Here is a 14,134-nt window from a genome sequence, read left to right on the forward strand (position 1 = left end):
CACCTGTGTCCAAAACTGGGGCTTATTTTTAGCCAAGGGTGTAGCATCAATGCCCCTTAAAGGAATATGGTTCTGCAAAGGCTGCAAGGGAAAACCACAACGCTTGGCAAAATCAAAATACATTAAATTCAAGGCGGTGCCTGAATCCACAAACGTCATGACAGAAAATTTTGACAATGAGCAGATCAAGGATACAGATAACAGAAATTTAGGTTGTACAGTACTGATGGTAATTGAACTGGCGATCCTCTTTGTCCGCTTAGGGCAGACAGAAATGACATGAGAAGCGTCTCCACAATAATAACACAACCTATTTTGACGTCTGAAACCTTGTCGTTCCGTTCTAGACAGAATTCTATCACATTGCATAGGCTCAGAAATTTGCTCTGAGGATAATGCCACAGCGCGCACAGTTCTGCGCTCCCGCAGGCGTCGGTCAATCTGAATGGCCAGAGACATAGAATCACTCAGACCGGAAGGCGTGGGAAACACCACCATAACATCTTTAACGGATTCAGAAAGCCCCCTTCTGAAAATTGCCGCCAAAGCATCATTATTCCATTTAGTCAACATAGACCATTTTCTGAATTTCTGACAATACAATTCTGCCGCCTCTTGACCCTGAGACAGGGCCAAGGTCTTCTCAGCTTGATCCACAGAATTAGGTTCATCATATAATAGTCCTAAAGCCTGAAAAAAGGAGTCAATATTAAGCAAAGCCGGATTCCCAGATTCCAGGGAAAATGGCCAATCCTGCGGGTCGCCACGCAGCAGGGAGATCACGATTTTTACCCGCTGAATGGAATCACCAGAGGATCGAGGTCTCAGGTCAAAAAACAGTTTACAGTTGTTTTTAAAACTCAAAAATTTAGACCTGTCACCAGAAAACAAATCAGGAGTAGGAATCTTCGGCTCTAAAGCAGGAGTCTGAACAATATAATCAGAAATACCTTGCACCCTAGCAGCAAGCTGGTCTACACGAGAACCTAATTCCTGAACATTCATGCTTGCACCAGGCTCCTCAGCCACCCAGATATTAAGAAGGAAGAGAACACAAAACAGACTGGAGAAAAAAAAATGGCTCAAGAGCTTCCTTCCCTTCTTCTGAGATGCATTTAACTCATTGTTGGCCAGTTGTACTGTTATGATCCGGTGACCTTGGAGCTGCATGAAAACTTTCACTGGAAAAGGTGGCACTATACTGACCGCAATCTCGAACTTAACACCGCACTAGAAGTAGCCATGGAGTGTACCTAACAAACCTAGACACCTCGTCACAGCCGGAGGACTAAATACCCCTAAAGATGGAAATTGGAATCCTATCTTGCCTCAGAGAAAATCCTCAAAGGATAGACAGCCCCCCACAAATATTGGTGGTGAGTCAGAGAGGAAAAAACATACACAGGCAGAAAAACAGGATTTAGCACAGGAGGCCACTCTAGCTAGATAGGACAGGATAGGACAGAGTTCTGTGCGGTCAGTATTAAAACCCTTCAAAATAATCCACAGCAGAATATACAAAAAAACTTCCTACATCTAACTAAAAGATGTAGGAGCGTAAATCTGTAACTCCAGTGAATCCTACAATCAGAGCAGGAATAAAACTGAAACAAGCACACAGCAGTGTGCCACAGATACAAAAAACCAAACGCTTATCTTTGCTGAATTTGGCAGTAAGCAGGAAAAGCCAGAAAATGATCCAACACTTCACAAGGAATATTGACAACTGGCAAGGGCTAAATAATCCTGCACACCTAAATATCCCAGTCAGAATTGTAATCATCCGATACACCTGGCCAGGACTGCGAGTCAGAGACAACTGCGTTCCCACCTACAACCACTGGAGGGAACCCAAGAGCAGAATTCACAACAGTGTTCCCTCATACCGTGAAACCGTCCCGGAGGTGGGACTTTCCTTTGCAATGAGACACAGCACAGCTGGCATTCATACCCCCATAGTGCCGAGCGCCGCCTCCTCAGCGTTGTTTGCATCTGTCCCGGAGCCTGCGCTGTTATGTTTAACCTTGGGCATGCGCAGTTAGCGCTGCCCATCCTCTGACATCATTTGATGTCATGCTGACTGTGCCTGTGCGGCCACGCTGCCAGAGCTCACGCCCCACAGTGTCTTCTGATTTAGTCACACTCTGGGGCTGGGATTGCTGGACATGCACAGTGCATATCTTCGCCTCTCACTCTTCTCCCTCCGCCTTCTACAGACAGTGTGGCATCAGCTGATCCCAAATCACATGCCACGGCCGTGACGCTGCACACTCTGAAGAAAGCGGATGGAGAGGAGTGAAGCGAAGATATGCACTGCGCATGCCCAGGAATCCCAGCCCCGCAGTGGGACTAAATCAGAAGGCACTGCAAGGTGGGTTCTCAGGCGGTGCGGCTGCACAGGCACAGTTAGCATGACACCAAATGATGCTAGAAGACGGGCAGCACTAACTGCGCATGGCGCGGGCTCCGTGACAGATTCAAGCAACGCTGATGAGGCGCCATGCGGGTATGAATGCCGGCTGTGCTTCGTCTCATGATGACAGAAAGTACCACCTCTGGGACGATATCACAGTTTCAGGGGACACATTTTATAAGTGTTTAGTTCAGCGTGTGCAAGGAGCATAATTAAAAGAACCACCTTTTCCTTGTGCAGCATTAGTGCTGCACAAGTTGGCTCTTTCAGTTGCTAACGTCTGGGGGGGTTAAAGGTTCACTTTCAACTTGATCCAATTAGGCCTCAGCCTACACTCTGCTTCTCCTGCTGTCCCTGGGCTCTAACACCGCCAGTTGGTGCCTGGAAGTGCTTGCTCCGTAGTCAACACTTGCTCCCGTGTTATTGGGTTTCAGTAACGTCAGCTGATTCTCAGCTGTGTATCTGGCAATACCTCAAATCTGCTCCTCCTGCTGTCCCTGGGCTCTAACACCGCCAGTTGGTGCCTGGAAGTGCTGGTTGCACAGTCAACACTTGCTGCCGTGTTATTTGGTTTTAGTAACATCAGCTGTTCTCCTGCTGTGTGTGCGGCAATACCTCAAATCTGCTCCTCCTGCTGTCCCTGGGCTCTAACACCGCCAGTTGGTGCCCGGAAGTGCTGGCTGCACAGAGAAAAAAACTTGCTCATGTGTCAGTGGGGTTCAGTAATGCCAACTGTTCCCCTGCTGTGTAGTGGGCAATGTGTCCAGCAAAAGCCATGCTGGCACAATAACAGACATTCAAATGCCTCCAGTGCAGGCTTCGGCCTACACACTGCTCCCCCTTGATTCCCTGGGCTCCAATACTGCCAGTTGGTGCTCGGAAGTGCTGGCTGCACAGAAAAAAACACTCGCTCATGTGTCAGTGGGGTTCAGTAATGCCACCTGTTCCCCTGCTTTGTAGTCGGCAACGTGTCCAGCAAAAGCCATGCTGGCACAATAACAGACATTCAAATGCCTCCAGTGCAGGCTTCGGCCTACACACTGCTCCTCCTGGATTCCCTGGGCTTCAACACTGTCAGTTGTTGCCCGGAAGTGCTGGCTGCACAGAGAAAAACACTCGCTCATGTGTCAGTGGGGTTCAGTAACGCCAGCTTTTCCCCTGCTGTGTAGCTGGCAACATGTCCAGCAAAAGCCACGCTGGCACAATAACAGACATTCAAATGCCTCCAGTGCAGGCTTCGGCCTATACACTGCTCCTCCTTGATTCCCTGGGCTCCAATACCGCCAGTTGGTGCTCAGAAGTGCTGGCTGCACAGAAAAAAACACTCGCTCATTTGTCTGTGGGGTTCAGTAACACCAGCTGTTCCCCTGCTGTGTAGCCGGCAACGTGTCCAGCAAAAGCCACGCTGGCACAATAACAGACATTAACCTGCCTCCAGTGCAGGCTTTGGCCTACACCCTGCTCCTCCTGGATTCCCTGGGCTTCAACACTGTTAGTTGTTGCCCGGAAGTGCTGGCTGCACAGAGAAAAACACTCGCTCATGTGTCAGTGGGGTTCAGTAACGCCAGCTGTTCCCCTGCTGTGTAGCCGGCAATGTGTCCAGCAAAAGCCACGCTGGCACAATAACAGACATTCAAATGTCTCCAGTGCAGGCTTCGGCCTATACACAGCTCCTCCTTGATTCCCTGGGCTCCAATACTGCCAGTTGGTGCTCGGAAGTGCTGGCTGCACAGAGAAAAACACTCGCTCATGTGTCAGTGAGGTTCAATAAAGACAGCTGTTTCCCTGCTGTGTAGCCGGCAACGTGTCCAGCAAAAGCCACGCTGGCACTACAACAGCAATTAAAGGGAACCGTTCCACCCCCCAGGTGTTTGTAACTGAAAGAGCCATCTTGTGCAGCACTAATGCTGCACAAGGAACAGGTGGCTCTTTTAGTTATGCTCCTTGCAGACGCTGCACTTAACACTTATAAAATAAGTGTCCCCTCATACCGTGAAACCGTCCCGGAGGTGGGACTTTCCTTCGCAATGAGACGCAGCACGGCTAGCATTCATGCCCCCATGGCACCGAGGGCCGCCTCCTCAGTGTTGTTTGAATCTGTCCCGGAGCCTGCGCTGTTATGTTTAACCTTGGGCATGCGCTGTTAGCACTGCCCTTCTTCTGACTTCATTTGATGTCAGGCTGACTGCGCCTGTGCGTACGCGCTGCACGAGATCCCGCCCCGCAGTGTCTTCTGATTTGGTCACACTGCGACCTGGGATTCATGGGCATGCGCATTGCATATCTTCACCTCCTACTCATTTGATTCTGCCTTCCTCAGACTGTGCGGCATCATGGCCGTGGCATGTGATTATGGATCAGCTGACGCCGCACACTCAGAAAAGGGTGGATGGAGAGGAGTGAGAGGTGAAGATATGCACTGCGCATTGCCATGAATCCCAGGCCCACAGTGTGATGAAATCAGAATACACTGCGGGCCGTGATCTCTGGCAGCGCACCTGCAGAGGCGCAGTCAGCCTGACACCAAATGATGTCAGAAGACGGGCAGCGCTAACAGCGCATGGCCAAGGTTTACCATCACAGTGCGGGCTCCGTGACAGATTCAAACAACGCTGAGGAGGCTGTGCCCGGTGCCAAGGGGCCCTGAATGCCGGCTGTGCTGCGTCTCATTACGAAGGAAAGTCTCACCTCCGGGATGGTTTCTTGGTATCAGGGGACACATTTTATAAGTGTTTAGTTCTGCGTGTGCAAGGAGCATAAGTAAAACAGCCACCTTTTCATTGTGCAGTGTTAGGGCTGTACAAGGTGGCTTTTTAAGTTGCTAATGTCTGGGGGGGTTAAAGGTTCCCTTTCAACTTGCTCCAGTTAGGCCTCAGCCTACACTCTGTCATGTAATGCCTGGGCTCCAATACCGCCAATTGCTGCTCAGAAGAGTCTTTGGCACGGTTACTCCCTCCTGCCCAGCCTGGTTCCAGCGCGCCAGGTATTTCCGGGCAGTGTCAAGGTCACTTAGCCAACAAAAATGTTGTCCTGTCGTGTTGCGGTCAGGTTAGCCGAATCCATGGTGCCTGCAGTTTAGCTGCTTCCTATTTGGGCTGCGGGAAGTGGCAATCAAGGCTGGTTCTGTAGTGCCAATAGGACAAGCTCCCCCTGTAGGACTGTTGGTTTTTGGTAACTGCGGCTGGCTCGCGGCCTACCTATTTTTTCTTTTAGTGTGGGCCTTCTGCTGCCTGAGTTCCAGCACTGTTAGCTGGTTCTTGGCAACACAATCTTGAGTAGGTCCCCCCGGTTCCAGCACCATCAGCTGGTTCCAGGCAGAGCCTTTGGCTTAGGTGCCTCCTTCTGGGTATCCGAGTTCCACCAACGTCAGGCGGTCCTTGGTAGTGCTTTGTGGCACGGGTACCTCCTGCTTAGTAACTGGGTTCCAGCACCATCAGCTGGTCCTCGGTCGTGCCATTGGCTCTTGCACTTTCGGGTAGCCATCTGGGTTCCAGTACTGTCAGCTGGTTCTCGGTAGTGTCTTTTGCTCTGTTACCTTCTGCTCCCTATCCTGGTTCCAGCACAGTCAGCTGGTACCGGGCAGAGCCTTTGGCTTAGGTGACTCCTTCTGGGTATCCGAGTTCCACCAACATCAGGCGGTCCCTGGTAGTGCTTTGTAGCACAGGTACCTCCTGCTTAGTAACCGGGTTCCAGTACAGTCAGCTGGTCCTCGGTCGTGCCATTGGCTCTTGGACCTTCGGGTAGCCATCTGGGTTCCAGTACCATCAGCTGGTTCTCTGCAGTTACTCGGCCTTCTTGTACCTCCTGCTACAGTTCCAAGTTCAAGACCCTAAGCATGACGACCCTGAAGACCGAGAAGCAAAAGAACAAGAAGCTGCAGAACAAAAAGCAGAAGAACATTAAGCATAAGACTAAAAATCAGAGCAAAAGATAATATCTAAATTATAAGCAGAAGAAGACTAAGCAGTGTATGGGGATGAGTCCGTTCCTCCTCATGGTGCCTGTTATGATTTGGTAACTCAGTACCACAATGGACATAGAAGTCAGAGCACATACAGTGACCTGACTATAACCCAAAAACATAGAACGAGCTCTGAGACGTGGGAACTCTGCTGACCGCAATCCCTAATCCTCTCCAACCACACTAGAGTTAGCCGTGGATTGCGCCTAACGCTCCCTATGCAACTCGGCACAGCCTGAGAAACTAGCTAGCCTGAAGATAGAAAATAAGCCTACCTTGCCTCAGAGAAATACCCCAAAGGAAAAGGCAGCCCCCACATATAATGACTGTGAGTTAAGATGAAAAGACAAACGTAGAGATGAAACAGATTTAGCAAAGTGAGGCCTGACTTTCTAAACAGAGCGAGGATAGGAAAGGTAACTTTGCGGTCAACACAAAACCCTACAAACAACCACGCAAAGGGGGCAAAAAGACCCTCCATACCGAACTAACGGCACGGAGGTACACCCTCTGCGTCCCAGAGCTTCCAGCAAGCAAGAAAAAACAAATAAGCAAGCTGGACAGAAAAAAGCAGCAAACAAAATAACAAAAGCGGAACTTAGCTATGCAGAGCAGCAGGCCACAGGAACGATCCAGGAGGAAACAGGTCCAATACTAGAACATTGACTGGAGGCCAGGATCAAAGCACTAGGTGGAGTTAAATAGAGAAGCACCTAACGACTTCACCACATCACCTGAGGAATGAAACTCAGAAGCCACAGTACCACTTTCCTCCACCAACGGAAGCTCATAGAGAGAATCAGCCGAAGTACCACTTGTGACCACAGGAGGGAGCTCTGCCACAGAATTCACAACAGTACCCCCCCCCCTTGAGGAGGGGTCACCGAACCCTCACCAGAGCCCCCAGGACGACCAGGATGAGCCATATGAAAGGCACGAACAAGATCGGGAGCATGGACATCAGAGGCAAAGACCCAGGAATTATCTTCCTGAGCATAACCCTTCCACTTAACCAGATACTGGAGTTTCCGTCTTGAAACACGAGAATCCAAAATCTTCTCCACAATATACTCCAACTCCCCCTCCACCAAAACCGGGGCAGGAGGATCAACAGATGGAACCATAGGTGCCACGTATCTCCGCAACAATGACCTATGGAATACGTTATGAATGGAAAAAGAATCTGGAATGGTCAGACGAAAAGACACAGGATTAAGAACCTCAGAAATCCTATACGGACCAATGAAACGAGGTTTAAACTTAGGAGAGGAAACCTTCATAGGAATATGACGAGAAGACAACCAAACCAAATCCCCAACACGAAGTCGGGGACCCACACAGCGTCTGCGATTAGCGAAACGTTGAGCCTTCTCCTGGGACAAGGTCAAATTGTCCACTACATGAGTCCAAATCTGCTGCAACCTGTCCACCACAGTATCCACACCAGGACAGTCCGAAGACTCAACCTGCCCTGAAGAGAAACGAGGATGGAACCCAGAGTTGCAGAAAAACGGCGAAACCAAGGTAGCCGAGCTGGCCCGATTATTAAGGGCGAACTCAGCCAAAGGCAAAAAGGACACCCAGTCATCCTGATCAGCAGAAACAAAGCATCTCAGATATGTTTCCAAGGTTTGATTGGTTCGTTCGGTCTGGCCATTAGTCTGAGGATGGAAAGCCGAGGAAAATGCCCATCCTAGCACAAAAGGCTCGCCAAAACCTCGAAACAAACTGGGAACCTCTGTCAGAAACGATATTCTCTGGAATGCCATGTAAACGAACCACATGCTGGAAGAACAATGGCATCAAATCAGAGGAGGAAGGTAATTTAGACAAGGGTACCAAATGGACCATCTTAGAGAAGCGATCACAAACTACCCAAATGACTGACATTTTTTGAGAGACGGGAAGATCTGAAATAAAATCCATAGAGATATGAGTCCAAGGCCTCTTCGGGACCGGCAAGGGCAAAAGCAACCCACTGGCACGAGAACAGCAGGGCTTAGCTCGAGCACAAATCCCACAGGACTGCACAAAAGAACGCACATCCCGCGACAGAGATGGCCACCAAAAGGATCTAGCAACTAACTCTCTGGTACCAAAGATTCCAGGATGACCAGCCAACACCGAACAATGAACCTCAGAAATAACCTTATTAGTCCACCTATCAGGGACAAACAGTTTCTCCGCTGGGCAACGATCAGGTTTATTAGCCTGAAATTTTTGCAGCACCCGACGCAAATCAGGGGAGATGGCAGACACAATTACTCCCTCTTTGAGAATACCCGCCGGCTCAGATAAACCCGGAGAGTCGGGCACAAAACTCCTAGACAGGGCATCCGCCTTCACATTTTTAGAGCCCAGAAGGTACGAAATCACAAAGTCAAAACGGGCAAAAAACAGCGACCAACGAGCCTGTCTAGGATTCAACCGCTTGGCAGACTCGAGATAAGTCAAGTTCTTATGATCAGTCAAGACCACCAAGCGATGCTTAGCTCCTTCAAGCCAATGACGCCACTCCTCGAATGCCCACTTCATGGCCAGCAACTCTCGATTGCCAACATCATAATTTCGCTCAGCAGGCGAAAACTTCCTGGAAAAGAAGGCGCATGGTTTCATCACCGAGCAATCAGAACTTCTCTACGACAAAACAGCCCCTGCTCCAATCTCAGAAGCATCAACCTCGACCTGGAATGGAAGCGAAACATCTGGTTGACACAACACAGGGGCAGAAGTAAAACGACGCTTCAAATCTTGAAAAGCTTCCACAGCAGCAGAAGACCAATTGACCACATCAGCACCCTTCTTGGTCAAATCGGTCAATGGTTTAGCAATACTAGAAAAATTGCAGATGAAGCGACGATAAAAATTAGCAAAGCCCAGGAACTTTTGCAGACTTTTCAGAGATGTCGGCTGAGTCCAATCATGGATGGCTTGGACCTTAACAGGGTCCATCTCGATAGTAGAAGGGGAAAAAATGAACCCCAAAAATGAAACCTCCAGAACACCAAAGAGACACTTTGATCCCTTCACAAACAAAGAATTAGCACGCAGGACCTGAAACACCGTTCTGACCTGCTTCAGATGAGACTCCCAATCATCCGAGAAGATCAAAATATCATCCAAGTATACAATCAGGAATTTATCCAGGTACTCTCGGAAGATGTCATGCATAAAGGACTGAAACACTGATGGAGCATTGGCAAGTCCGAATGGCATTACAAGATACTCAAAATGGCCCTCGGGCGTATTAAATGCAGTTTTCCATTCATCGCCTCGCTTAATACGCACAAGATTATACGCACCACGAAGATCTATCTTGGTGAACCAACTAGCCCCCTTAATCCGAGCAAACAAATCAGATAACAACGACAAGGGGTACTGAAATTTAACCGTGATCTTATTTAGAAGGCGGTAATCTATACAAGGTCTCAGCGAACCATCCTTCTTGGCCACAAAAAAGAACCCTGCTCCTAATGGCGACGATGACGGGCGAATATGCCCCTTCTCCAAGGACTCCTTCACGTAACTACGCATAGCGGCGTGCTCAGGCACAGATAAATTAAACAGTCGACCTTTTGGGAATTTACTACCAGGAATCAAATCGATAGCAAAATCACAATCCCTATGCGGAGGTAGGGTATCGGACTTGGCCTCATCAAATACATCCCGGTAATCAGACAAGAACTCTGGAACCTCAGAAGGGGTGGATGACGAAATAGACAGAAATGGGACATCACCATGTACCCCCTGACAACCCCAGCTGGACACAGACATGGATTTCCAGTCTAATACTGGATTATGGACTTGTAGCCATGGCAACCCCAACACGACCACATCATGCAGATTATGCAACACCAGAAAGCGAATAACCTCCTGATGTGCAGGAGCCATGAACATGGTCAGCTGGGTCCAGTACTGAGGCTTATTCTTGGCCAAAGGCGTAGCATCAATTCCTCTCAATGGAATAGGACACTGCAAGGGCTCCAAGAAAAACCCACAACGCCTAGCATACTCCAAGTACATCAAATTCAGGGCAGCGCCTGAATCCACAAATGCCATGACAGAATAAGATGACAAAGAGCAGATCAAGGTAACGGACAAAAGAAATTTTGACTGTACCGTACCAATGGTGGCAGACCTAGCGAACCGCTTAGTGCGCTTAGGACAATCAGAGATAGCATGAGTGGAATCACCACAGTAGAAACACAGCCCATTCTGACGTCTGTGTTCTTGCCGTTCAACTCTGGTCAAAGTCCTATCGCACTGCATAGGCTCAGGTTTATGCTCAGATAATACCACCAAATGGTGCACAGATTTACGCTCACGCAAGCGTCGACCGATCTGAATGGCCAAAGACATAGACTCATTCAGACCAGCAGGCATAGGAAATCCCACCATGACATCCTTAAGGGCTTCAGAGAGACCCTTTCTGAAAATAGCTGCGAGCGCACCTTCATTCCACTGAGTGAGTACGGACCACTTTCTAAATTTCTGACAATATACCTCTATCTCATCCTGAGCCTGACACAGAGCCAGCAAATTTCTCTCTGCCTGATCCACCGAATCAGGTTCATCGTACAGCAATCCGAGCGACAGGAAAAACGCATCGATATTACTTAATGCAGGATCTCCTGGCGCAAGAGAAAATGCCCAGTCCTGAGGGTCGCCACGTAAAAAAGAAATAATGATCCTAACTTGTTGAACTGGGTCACCAGAGGAGCGAGGTTTCAAAGCCAGAAATAGTTTACAATTATTTTTGAAACTCAGAAATTTAGTTCTATCTCCAAAAAACAAATCAGGAATAGGAATTCTTGGTTCTAACATAGAATTCTGAACCACAAAGTCTTGAATATTTTGTACTCTTGCCGTGAGCTGATCCACACATGAAGACAGACCTTTAATGTCCATCACTACACCTGTGTCCTGAATCACCCAAATGTCTAGGGGAAAAATAAGGCAAAACACAGTGCAGAGAAAAAAAAAATGGTCTCAGAACTTCTTTTTTCCCTCTATTGAGAATCATTAGTACTTTGGGCCTCCAGTACTGTTATGATTTGGTAATTCAGTACCACAATGGACATAGAAGTCAGAGCACATACAGTGACCTGACTATAACCCAAAAACATAGAACGAGCTCTGAGACGTGGGAACTCTGCTACCCGCAATCCCTAATCCTCTCCAACCACACTAGAGGTAGCCGTGGATTGCGCCTAACGCTCCCTATGAAACAGATTTAGCAAAGTGAGGCCCGACTTTCTAAACAGAGCGAGGATAGGAAAGGTAACTTTGCGGTCAACACAAAACCCTACAAACAACCACGCAAAGGGGGCAAAAAGACCCTCCGTACCGAACTAACGGCATGGAGGTACACCCTCTGCGTCCCAGAGCTTCCAGCAAGCAAGAAAAAACAAATAAGCAAGCTGGACAGAAAAAAGCAGCAAACAAAATAACAAAAGCGGAACTTAGGTATGCAGAGCAGCAGGCCACAGGAACGATCCAGGAGGAAACAGGTCCAATACTAGAACATTGACTGGAGGCCAGGATCAAAGCACTAGGTGGAGTTAAATAGAGCAGCACCTAACGACTTCACCACATACCTGAGGAAGGAAACTCAGAAGCCGCAGTACCACTCTCCTCCACCAACGGAAGCTCATAGAGAGAATCAGCCAAAGTACCACTTGTGACCACAGGAGGGAGCTCTGCCACAGAATTCACAACAGGTGCCCCTGGAAAAAAACCTGCTGCTGCAGGCCAAACTGAACGCGGACAAATCATGTTTAAATCTTTTGTGACAGGCAGAACAGAAGGTGTAATCTTCAAACTTTGATAGATAACAACTACAGGAATGCCTGTTTGTCACACATAAGATTTTGATGAAGAAGAGGAATATGAAGGAGATTATGAAGTTGAATATGAAGAAGAGTTGAATGAGAAGAATACGAGGAATTTAAAAAAAAAAAAATAATAGGAAGAAGGTGAAGAACAAGATGAATAAGGTGAAGAAGAAGTTGATGAAAAAGATGCTGCTGCTGAGGATGATGAAGAAGAAAGTGTGGTAGAAGTAAAAAAAAAGGTGAAGAGCATGGAAGTAGAGAAACATAAATATCTGACAAAATCTAACAAATCTAAACATAGTCAAAATCTTTGTAACTCCGAACATCTTAAAAAATTTTTAATTCCTGCTATTCCATTTGAATGGGCTAAACCTCTATGCCTTTAATGTCTCCTCCACCTCCTCCGATACATTCTACGTTATTCTGAGTTGTTTTCCTTCATGTGGAATTAACCTACAAGGAAAGAAAGGGTTTATTTTAATTCCGATATTTTGGTCCCATTGACTTGCATTGGTATCGGGTATTGGTATCGGCACGATCTGATATTTTTCCAATATCGGCCGATCCAATCTGATACCGATACTTTCGAATGTCTGAAGGTATCGCTCAACACTATTGGTGATATCAACTTCCCGTTTGTGGCACATTAGTATATGGGTGGGGTGAAACTTTTCAAGATGGGTGGTGACCATGTTGACCATTTTGAAGTCGGCCATTGTGGATCCAACTTTTTTATTTTAAATGGGAAGAGGGTCATGTGACACATCAAACTTATTGAGAATTTCACAAGAAAAACAATGGTGTGCTTGGTTTTAACATTACTTTCTTCTTTCATGAGTAATTTACAAGTTTATGACCACTTACAAAATGTGTTCAAAGTGCTGCCCATTGTGTTGGATTGTCAATGCAACCCTCTTCTTCCACTCTTGACACACTGATAGCAACAGCGCAGAAGAAATGTTAGCACAGGCTTTCAGTATCCATTGTTTCAGATGCTGCACATCTCGTATCTTCACAGCTACCCTAATATTCCACATCATCCCATCAGCCAGAGCCACCAGACTACTACCGCTAATATCCCACATCATCCCGTCAGCCAGAGCCATCAGACTACTACCCCTAATATCCCAATCATCCCATCAGCCAGAGCCACCAGACAGCTACCCCTAATATCCCACATCATCCCGTCAGCCAAAGCCACCGGACTGCTACCACTAATATCCCACATCATCCCGTCAGAGCCACCAGATTACTACCCCTAATATCCCACATCATTCCATCAGCCAGAGCCACCAGACTACTACCCCTAATATCCCACATCATCCGTCAGCCAGAGCAACTGGACTACTACCCCTAATACCCCACATCATCCCATCAGAGCCACTGGATTACTACAACTAAAATCCCACATCATCCCGTCAGCCAGAGCTACCAGATTACTAACCCTAATATCCCACATCATCCCATCAGTCAAAGTCACCGGACTAGTACCACTAATATCCCACATCATCCCGTCAGAGCCAACATTGTCAGGTTGGTGCTGTTACACCGATTAAAATGATACCTGGGTTGGAGAAATTTGTCTTGTGTTTCTTTTTTTAATCTATGTTTGAAGTTTTAAGTTAAAGGGATCCTGTCACCCCCAAACTTGATGGTGAGGTAAGCTCACCGTCATCAGGGGCTTATCTACAGCATTCTGTAATGCTGTAGATAAGCCCCCGATGTTACCTGAAAGAGGAGAAAAAGAAGTTAGATTATACTCACCCAGGGGCGGTCCTGCTGCGATCCGGTCAAATGGGTGTCTCAGGTCAGCTCCGGCGCCTCCCATCTTCATTCCATGACGTCCTCTTCTGGTCTTCAAGCTGCGGCTTCAGTGCAGGCGTACTTTGTCTGCCCTGTTGAGGGCAGAGCAAAGTACTGCAGTGC

The sequence above is a fragment of the Ranitomeya imitator genome, chromosome 5 (assembly GCF_032444005.1).
Source record: "Ranitomeya imitator isolate aRanImi1 chromosome 5, aRanImi1.pri, whole genome shotgun sequence".
In the NCBI taxonomy this organism is placed as follows: Eukaryota; Metazoa; Chordata; class Amphibia; order Anura; family Dendrobatidae; genus Ranitomeya; species Ranitomeya imitator.